The 10582-nt window shown below is 51.1% G+C and overlaps 1 long non-coding RNA gene across 1 annotated transcript; it reads left to right on the plus strand.

Moving 5' to 3' along the window:
• Positions 1-2113: 2113 nt before the first annotated feature.
• Positions 2114-7263, plus strand: LOC123389183. Its single transcript, XR_006603756.1, has 2 exons — positions 2114-2931; positions 5555-7263. It is a non-coding gene; the product is annotated as an uncharacterized LOC123389183 (long non-coding RNA).
• The last annotated feature ends 3319 nt before the right edge of the window (positions 7264-10582 follow it).

Raw genomic sequence — 10582 nt, forward strand, 5'->3', positions numbered from 1 at the left:
CTTGGCTGGGGTGAGGGACGCGGCAGAGAATGAGGAAGCAGGTGTCGAGGGAGGGATCCCTGGAGGCTGCTGACATCTGGAATTGCTCAGCTCCCTACAGCCTGCCCTGCACCTGTCAGTCCCTTGCAACCACGGGCTTTTAAAGAGACTAACAGACACATGAATTTCCTTTGTCTCACAAGTCCACTTTTAGAAAGTTACTTCCCGGAGCTGTTCCCACAGCGCACCAAGGATGTGTACCTGGAAAGATACAACCAGGAAACTACCTGATTTTCCATCTGAGAGGGCCAGATTGGCCCTGGGGTGGGGGAATATCAGGAGGCTTCATAAGAGAGAGATAAAGCTACAGGAAGAGAACAGAGCAAGTTCTAGACTGCTAAGCTCAATTAGATTTATTTGTTTGCCTGTTAGTTTGTTTACTGTTGGAAAAGCTTGGAAAGATTTATATACCAAGATGTTAACAGTGAGATGTGAACTGGGGGGAGAACTAGACTCTGGTTTGGTTTCTATTTTAGACACTGCTGTATTGCTGGAAAATTCTACAGCAACCATTAAAAAGATAATTAAAAAAAAAAAAAAGCTAGATACAAATGGACACTTTCAAACCTATGAACACTTCATTCGGCAAAGGCACAGTGCACCTGCTTCCTACTTGTTCTGGCCTCCGGAGTGGGGAGCTTGGGACCTGAAGATAAACAGTCCCCCCCTCCCCCCTTCCCCCACAGGGTTTCCTGGCAAGTTATTTAGCCCTTCTGAACCTTAGTGTGTCCACCCACAGCGTGGGGGGTGGGGTGGGGGGGAGGATATGGAGGGGGTGGATGAGCCCAGGGGCAGGGTCAGCAAAACTCAGCATAAGAGAGACCCAGCGGCAGCAGTGTCAAACCCAACCTGAAGTGGGGGCTTGAGGAAAGAGGAAGGAAAAAGAGAAGCAGAGGAACAGCTTCCTTCTTCTGGACTCAGCCCCTCCTCCATTTGACTCTTGCTGACCTCCCTCCTGGCACAGAAGGTCTCTGTGTTCCTCCTGCCCACAGCTTCTTCCTTCCCCAATGTTTCCTCCTCCTCCAGAGAGGTCCCTCCTTTCTGGGTCTCCCCTGCCATCTCCAGAGGCAACCCCTCCCCCCACCCTGCCTCCCGCCTCCTGCTGAAGAGACCTGGTCTGTACAGGTTGCCTCTAGCTTCCTTGAGGTCCAGCGGCTCGCATTTTGGGACCAGGTGACCAAAGTGTTCTCTTTAGGAGCAGAAAGTGAAAAATCTGGAGAGAGTCTTAAAAAAAAATAAAAAGCTATAGGCCCCAAATGGTGTCACTTAGGCCGAGTCTCCAAATGGGCTTAGCACTGGAATCTAATTGCAGTTTCAACCTCCCTGAGAAATGCAGTCCTAACCAGCCAGTCAGGAATTTTCCTGCCCGCCAAGGAGTCTGCCACAGGGGTGGCCAGATCTCTAAAGGAAGATGAAGTCAGCCGCTGATAAACCCCCTTGGGCTTCCCTCTTAGGGAAAGAGTCTGGAACAATCCTTTTTTTTTTTTTTTTTTTTTTTGGCTAATAACGTTCTTGCACCACCCTCCTTCCTATAAAATCCTTCCATTCTGTACAACCGCTCAGAGCTCCCCTCTATTTGCCAGATGGGGTGCTGCCTGATTCATGAATCACTTACTAAGACCAACCGGATTTTCAAATTTACTCATTAGAATTTTTTTTTAAAGATTTTATTTATTTGAGAGAGAGAGAGAGCGAGTATGGTTGGGGGAGGCGCAGAGGACACGAACCTGACTGCACCTCCCCACCCCCCTCCCGCAGACAGCCCCAGGCAGGGCTTGCTCCGAGGACCCTGGGATCAGGACCTCAGCCCATGGCAGAGGCTTCACAGACTGAGCCACCCAGGCATCCCTGATATTTTTTTTTTTTTTTTTTTTTTAAGAGAAACGGAAATGCTGTGCTGGGACATCCCAGGGCGCGATCCCAGGGCAGAGGGAAGATCAGAAGCAGAGGTGGGCTTGGGTAGGTGTGGGAGGCAGAAGGCCACTTCGGACTGGAATACAAGCCCAGGCCCAGATGGGCAGAAATGGGGTGGTGGCGGGGCCGGGGTGGTGGGGGCTCAGGGACATGTGTGGGGACATCCGGTGGAGCGGTCAGAGTGGTGGCAGGTGGCCGGGTTAGATCCCAGGGGAATCCAACGCCAGGATGAGACATTCCAATTTGAGCAGCTGAACTTGGCTATGGGACAGCGAGCCTAGGGATTTGGGGACCTGCCCAGGCAAGCCCAGCCTCCAGGGTCCTGAGATGACCCCCTGTGAACTCACATGGCCCGGCTGCAGAAGTTCACTAGCAACTGCCCCGTCAGTCCCCTGACCTGCCTGGCACTTAGTAGGGGCTCTTCAGATATCTGTCCCATGAATGAGCCAGGGAGGAAATGGAGATGCCCTGCCCACTCACCTCCTGCCAGTGGCCGCCCTTGCTAAACACAAACTAGGCCACGGGCCTGACCCAGTTTCGCGGCGCCGCGCGCCAAGCCCGGGGAGGAGCCCGATGCGCGGGGAGCGGGACAGCCGCGTGACTCTGACGGCCGCCGCCGCCGCCCCGCGCCCGGGATCTGCAGTCGCACCGGATCCGAGGCCGTTTCTGACATTTGCCTGCGCCGTGACTCATCTCCGCGCGGAGAAGAAAGGGGCCTTTGTGGGCTCCCCGCGCGGGCCTTGGCCGGCCGTGTCCTGGGCAGCACTGCCCCCCGGTGGCCGGGAGCGCGGTGGAGGGCGCGGGAGGCGGCCCTGGGGGCGCGCGCCCGACCCCACCCCTGGTGCTGGCCCGCGTCCTGGGGCCCGAGTCCGTCCGGGGAAAGCGGGAAGAGCACTCACCATCTCCCCGAGGCCCGGGTCTTGGCCCGGGGGGAAGCCTCCACAAGGGAGGGAATGGTTTCTCCCGACCCTGGGAACGGTGAGCTCGGGCACCCCGGATGCCGGCTCCCTGGAGGCCTGGCCCAGATTGGGGGAAGGGCACGGGACATTGCCCCCCGCACCCGCACCTCCGGAAACAGGGAACGCCTTTTCTGCCCAAAGCCTGGGCTCTGTTCCTCTTCCCCTGGCTGCACAACCACGTGACTGCCGCATTTTAAAAATAGACGCAAACAGCTACCCTTCCCCTTTTGTGAGTTGCCTATTCCTATCTTTTGTCCGCTTTCCTATTTTTAATTTTTTTCTCCCTCTCGATGATTTTTAGAAGCACTTCAAAATGTCACGTCTCTCCCATGCGTGGCAAGTATTCCAAGCTTAGAAGTTACCTGTTTCTGTTTTTGAAGATTTTTTTAACACACCAGCTTTACATTTGTATGTGGTCTGACCTTTTGATGTTTTCTTGTATTCTTTTTGCCTTTGCTTTTTGCTTGTAGGACTGTTTCCATCTGAGTACCAGACAAATTTCCCTATTCCCTCCTCCTCCGTTTTCCTCAAACCCCTCCTCCTCCTCCCTCTACTTCTTCATGTTTTTAATCCCCTTTGGAATATTTTTTGATGAAAGGTATGAGGTCGGGGCACCTGGGTGGCTCAGTCAGGTTAAGTGTCAGATTTGGCTCAGGTCATGATCCCAGGGTCCCATGGAGCCCCTGGTCTGGCTCCTTGCTCAGTTAGGTCTGCTGGTCCCTTTGCCTGTCTCACCCACTTGTGCTTTCTCACTCTTCCAAATAAATAAGTAAAATCTTAAAAAAAAAAAAAGTATGAGATAAAGATCTAAACTTATTTTTTTCCCAAATAGTTAGAAAACTGCCCCAATGCCATTATAACCTTTGTCTTTAATGAGAATATTCCCTCACTGATTTGAAATACCACTTCAGTTATAGACTAAATGTTTGGGCCTGTCTCTGGCCAGGAACCTAAGTCAAAGGGTATAGTCATGGTCTTAGTCTATACTAAGTGAAAAGGTATAGATTTCTTTAAAAAAAAAAAAAAAAAAAATTAGGGTCTCCTGGGTGGCTCAGCTGGTTAGGTGTCTGCCTTCAGCTCAGGTCATGATCCCAGGGTCCTGGGTTGGAGTCCCACATGGGGCTCCTTACTCAGTGGGGAGCCTGCTTCTCCCTTTGCCTGCTGCTGCCCCTAATTGGGCTTTCTGACAAATAAATAAAATCTTAACAAAACAAAATAAATTAAATTAAATAATATTTAGACCACTGATCATGATCTTAGGAAATATTCACGTTCTTCTTTGAGGTCCAGCTGAAGACATAGTCTTGGGTAAAACATCTGCACATGAAAACTGGATAGGAAATGTTTTATTTATAAAGGCCTGAACAGGGGCGCCTGGGAATTTCAGTCAGTTAAGCATCTGCCTTCTGGTCAGGTCATGATCTCAGGGTCCTGGGATCCAGCCCCCGCATCAGGCTCTCTGCTCAGCAGGGAGCCTGCTTCTCCCTCTCCCTTTGCTGCTTCCCTGCTTGTGTGCTCTCTCTTTCTCAGATAAATAAATAAATAAGTAAATAATCTTTAAAAAATTAAAAAGACCTGGACAATTTAATTCTTATATTACAAAATGGCAAGGCTACCTCCAGAATGTCTAGGCTCATTTTTATCCCACCAGAAGTGTTGAGAATGCCCTTTTCACTATACTCCTGCCAAATTGGAGTACTATTTGTGAAAACATGTCCCAGTTTGAAAGACAAAAAAATACCACTTCATTGTTCTCTTAGTTTGCGGTTGACCCTGGGGATCTCTCTGGCAGGACTGGGCAGGGGAGGTCACCTTCCTGCTTCCTGTGTGGCTCACCTGACACCTGCTTTTGACTTCTCTCTACTCCTTATGGACATGACCGTGAGATCATTTTTTAATTTAAGTGAAATTCACATAACATACAACTAACCATTTTAAGCAAAAAATTCATAGGCACTTAGTATCTTCACAATGTGGTGTTTAATTAATAATTGGGTAGTGAGTGATCCGATAAAGCAAGTTTTTTAACCTGTGAATTTTTTAGATTTTATTTATGGGGACGCCTGGGTGGCTCAGTTGGTTGGATGACTGCCTTTGGCTCAGGTCATGATCCGGGAGTCCCAGGACTGAGTCCTGCATCAGGCTCCCAGCTCCACGGGGAGTCTGCTTCTCCCTCTGACCTTCTCCTCGCTCATGCTCTCTCTCACTGTCTCTCTCTCAAATAAATAAATAAAATCTTAAAAAAAAAAGATTTTATTTATGTATTTGACACACGAGAGAGAGAGAGAGAGAGAGAGGGAGAAAGGGAACACAAGCAGAGGAAGTGAGAGAGGGAGCAGTCTTCCTGCTGAGCAGGGAGCCCAACACAGGGCTTAATCCCAGGACCCCAGGACAGGACGTGACCTGAGCTGAAGGCAGTTGCCTAACGACTGAGCCACCCACGTGCCCTGACCTGTGAGTTTTTTTAATATGGATGATGCAAAGGCCAATCTCATGTTGACAGACACTTAATGAAATGGATTTTATTGATTTTTAGGAATGTCTGGGTAAACACACACAGACACAAACCAAAGAAAGTACCTGTAGCCAGTAGGGAAGAAATGAGCATTTGTTGACCGTCCATTTGTTCGACCTAATTCCAGGTAGCGGATGCTGCCATGCCTGTTTGCCCTGGGCCACCTGGAGTCAACTGCTGATGATGACAGTACATTATGAAGGTGACTTCTCGCATCTCTGCCTTGGGACATTCCTTGGATGCAAAGCCCACACCTGGAGGGGCGGGGGGTGCAGCTCCAAAGTGCCAAGGATGTGCCGATACCACAGGTGAGACCTTCAACCAAGGAGGGCTGTTCTCACTCCTCTGCTAAATCCCAACGTGTGTGTGCCGTCTGTCCTTGGAGGGGATGAACCCCAGAACTCACTCTGCTTATTACCATCGACATCAATGGCTCCCCTCCCTTCCCTGTCTCACTTCCCTCCCTCATGGAGGGTTGGATTTCTGACTCCTCCCTTCCTTTTCTTGCTGTTTTAATCTTGGTGAATTATTTAAACCCTGTGCGTTAGAGACCTCGTTTATAACCTGCTGATCATAGCACCTGCCGCTGTTAGGACAGTGAGCTAATGCACGTGAGTGGCACGTAGTAGGTGCTCAGAAATGTCAATCATGTTTCATAAATAGCAGGGGCACTGGCCATGGGAAGCAGAACACATCTGGGTCCAGTTTCCTCATCTGTGAACTACAGGTTAAAAATGCCCCTTTGAGGGGCGCCTGGATAGCACAGTTGGTCAAGCAAGCGCCCGACCTGGGTTCGGCTCATGTCATGATCTCGGGGTCCTGGGATCGAGCCCCGAATCAGGCTCCGTGCTCAGCATAGAGTCTGTTTGAGATTCTCTCTCATCATCTCATTTGAAGATTCTCTCTTCATCCAGTGGCTGTGACCTCCACCAAGCAAGAGGGGCCAGTATTGGGGTGCAGGTAAGACCACTTCAGAGTCCTGGGTCATTTCCTCCTTTCTCTCTGGAGAATGGTGTGACCTCAGGTAAGCTGTGTCCCTTGGGCCTCAGGCTCCGCATCCTTGGAAAGAAGTGACCGGGCTTAGGGGATCACTAAATGTCCTACCAGCTCCAGAGTTCTAGGGAGAGGCCCTGTCCTAGGACAGACACACACACACACACACCCCAACACTCACTCGCATACGTGCATACGTACACACACAAAATACACACCCAGACATACACACATACCAGGGAGGAAGTAACTGTGCTTATCTGCTCTGGCCGCTTGAGTCACCTCTGGGAGCCCCAGGCTCCTGGCTCTGTTGGCCTTGAACCTCACCCCTGAGAAGAAGAATGTGTCTGCAAAACATTTCCAGGCATTTTCATGTGTGAGTGCTGTTTTCTTCGTAGGCTTCTCTCCTTTTGTCACTTTGCAGATGTCTGTGGCTGTCTTGCCAGGTCTTGGGATCAAGCCACGTGGCCCACTTGAGGGCTGACGAGGAGGGGTGCATGGGGAGCCTTATAAAACCAGCCTGGACCATCCTTTCCAGCACCTACCAGAGTCTAACCGATCCCAAGGAAGAAGCAAACAGCCCCATGACGTTTTACAGAGGTCAGAGAATGTGGCTCCAGACTCCAGAAGAAGCTAAGGCTGGATGTCACCACAGAGCAGCTGGGGCCTGAGGAGGATGCCACACGGTATATGGAACCTCCCAGGAAAGGCCAGGAGGGACAGACGGTGCATGTGCAGCCCCTCCTCTGGATTCAGGCCTCCCATCCGCTGAGGCCTGGGATCTTCTCCCTGTTTCCAGACACCTCCAAAACGCAAGAAATATAACTTTCTTTGTTTTTTGTATCGGTGCCTCATTTTTGACTTCTAGTCCCTTTTCGCATCAGGTTGGTGGAAAAATATATATACCCTCTTGCAGGAGTTATGTCGTATTTCTGAGGTCTTAATGCAATGCTGTGGGTTAGGAGCATGGTATTGTGGTCCTCATTCAACTGTCCCCAAGTCACATCTGAGGCTGTCCTTGCATGGACCACAGGGACCCCATAGGTCCCATGTTTCCCTGTTTGTCATGGTCACCGTCATGGCTTAGATGCATCCCCAACCCATTCGCCCTAGGCTTCTGCTGCCCGCCCCCCTTAGAGCTCCTCTGGGGCCCACAGATCTCTTGCCCACTCTCATTCTTCTTCATGCCAGGAGACCCTGCTTCTGGTTCTAGAGGTAGGGGGATGGTCTCTCTCCGCTGCTTCTGGCCAAGATGCCTTGAACGCTTTTCTTTCACCCCTTTATCACCTACAGAAACCATCTCAGTTCTCCTGAGGGCTTAGGCTCTTCAAAGAGCTTCATTTTTTAAACATTTTTAATTTAAAAAATTTGGGGGGCCTGGGTGACTCAGTGGGTTAAGCCTCTGCTTTCGGCTTAGGTCATGATCTCAGGGTTCTGGGATCGAGCCCCACATCGGGCTCTCTGCTTGGCGGGGAGCCTGCTTCCCTTCCTCTCTCTCTGCCTGCCTCTCTGCCAACTTGTGATCTCTCCATCAAATAAATAAATAAAATCTTAAAAGAATTTTTTTTTTGCTATTGATTGACGTATATTTGACACTTAAAAGAGCTGTAGATGACTTCTGCTTCCTTCCTCTTCCTCCTCCCTCTGCTCCAAGCCTCAAAACCTCCTGAATGAGGGAAAGGGAATGGAACATACAGAGAGAAAAATGAACATTAATGAGTATGCCAAAATAATGCCTAACCATAAGCATGGGCCCATTTAATCTCAGCACAATCCCTCGATGTTATCTTCCTTTAACGGACGAGGCATTAATAATGCCACATAACTGAGGCCCCTGGGTGGCTCAGTCCTTTGAGTGTCTGACTCTTCATTTCAGCTGGAGTCATGATCTCAGGGTTGTGAGATGGAGCCCTGCGTCTAGCTCTGCGCTCCGTGGGGAGTCTGCTTGAGTTTCTCTCTCCCCCTTTGCCCCTCCCCTATTCTCTCTTCCTCTCTCTCTCTCAAACAAATAAATATTAAAAAAAAAAATAACGTCACATAACTAACAAGTGTCCTTCCCACATGCTGTGTAAAGCGGGTGTGTCCTGGGTCACATTTTTTTCTTGTTATTATAAGAAGGATGCTGTATTCAGACAGAACCTTCCACGAAAAACCTGGAAACGTGTTTCTGCTCCAGTTGCGGGCGCCCCTGGGCACTTCTGTGAGGTTCCAGGTCCAGGAGCACATTCAGAAACCTCCCCTTCTCCCCGGTCTGCCTGTGGATCTCCAGGCCTGCTCCATGGCCAAACTCACCCCCCCACCCCCAAGAATTGGATGATGACACTTCTTGGTGCCTGGTCTTATGGATTGCCACTGGCTTCATATCACACACAGCATGGCTCATCCCGTGAGGCTGCTGGGGCCCACTCCTGGATGCCCATCAGAGCCAAATCCCTGGCTTCTGGGAGAGTTTGGAGGCCAGCCCACCCCCTGCTGCGCAATCTCTCCCCTGCGTCCAACGCAATCAGCCAGGCTGCATGAGGCCAATTGCTTTAAATAAACGTTAATCCTGCTCAGAGCTAGATTGGCAGAGCCTGTGGAAAAGGCTAGAAGGAGCAGGGCTACAAGTTCTCCCCAGAGACATTTTTTTTTTTTTCTCTTTTGCAATCTTTTCATTGAGACTGCTGCTGTTTCATCCCCTTTTATTCATGAAAGTGATGTTTCAGGAGACGCTGCTAGCTTTTGGGCTTCCACAGCTGGTCAGTCTGTCCCTCAGTCACTGGGTAAGCGTTAGGTGAGCACCTACTTCGTGCCAGTCACCACGTTACATGACTGCGAGGAAGATGCTGCTTCTTCATGGTCATGGGCCTCAGGCCACCAGTCACGGCTCCGTGCTTCACTCGCCCCAGGACATCGTAGTGGACATTCGCTGGCTCTCGGCCATCCAGCCCTCATTACCCCCAACGACTCTGGTTTCCTTCCCCTCGATCTGCCCCACGAGCGAGGCCTGGCTGAGACTAGGAGTCAGGGCAATTGGCCCTCTGCTCTTGGAAGCCACAGGGGTATCTGAAGGTTTTCTCCACCTCAGTTCTGCCTCTTTGTGAAACCTGGGCCCGATCACGCCACCCAAGTCCCTCCAGGGAGCCCCTCCCAGGACCTGGATACAAGGTCCAGAGAGGCAGCAGAACCCAGCTGCAAAGGACTTTCTCTTCTGCGTCCCCTACTTCTTCTGAGCCTCATGCTCCAGGCTTCCTGTGGGTTCTGGGCTCCTTCCGAGTCTCTTTCTCTTCCCTTCCTTTCCTTTCCCTTCCCTTCCCTTCCCTGTCCTTTTGCCAGCCAGAGCTGGTCTGTGCCGCTTGCAGTCAAAGAAGCCCAGCTGGGGGCGCCTGGGTGGCTCAGTGGGTTAGCCCTCTGCCTTCGGCTCAGGTCATGATCTCAGGGTCCTGGGATCGAGCCCCGAATCCGGCTCTCTGCTCAGCAAGGAGCCTGCTTCCCCCTCTCTCTCTGCCTGCTTCTCTGCGTACTTTTGATCTCTCTCTCGCTCTGTCAAATAAAAAAAAAAAAAAAAAAAAGAAAAGGAAAGGAAAAAAAAAAAAAGAAGAAGCCTGGCTGACCCCTGAGGCTCCAGGTGTTACTCAGGTGCCTCTAATGGGCTGGAAACGGATGGATCTGAGCCCCTGCTCCGAGCCCGGTGAGGCGCGCACACGAAGCTGGAAGACAGGACACAAAGGGTAAGTGCCAACATGTGAGAAATGTCATGGAAACGGAACAAGGGAGGGTCATCCAAACAGAGTTCCAGACTTTGGCCCTTGACCCCACCCTCAGCCTCCTCAGCTTTCTCCACACGGCAGCCGGAGGGGTCTTTCACAAATCAGACGAGATCGGGCGCGTTCAGGGTGGTATGGCCGTAGACGTCTTTGACAAATCAGATCAAGCCATTGCCAGGCTCAAACCCACCAATGGAGCCCTGTTCCTCACTCAGGATGCAAGTCAAAGCCTTCTATGACCTGCTTCCTCAGCAGCGGATCCCGTCCCCTAGTTCCTGTGCAGCTGGCAGAGGGCACCAGGCCAACCTCTCCTAAGTGGGCCAGGACTGCAGGTGGTGGTGGTGGGTGCATCTCACCTCTCCCTGGCCTACGAAGAGATGCTGCACTTGACCTTCTCCACTTTCACTTCTCACCTC

Source organism: Mustela putorius, unplaced genomic scaffold (genome assembly GCF_011764305.1).
Source record: "Mustela putorius furo isolate JIRA1106 unplaced genomic scaffold, ASM1176430v1.1 tig00003962_pilon_pilon_pilon, whole genome shotgun sequence".
Taxonomy (NCBI): domain Eukaryota; kingdom Metazoa; phylum Chordata; class Mammalia; order Carnivora; family Mustelidae; genus Mustela; species Mustela putorius.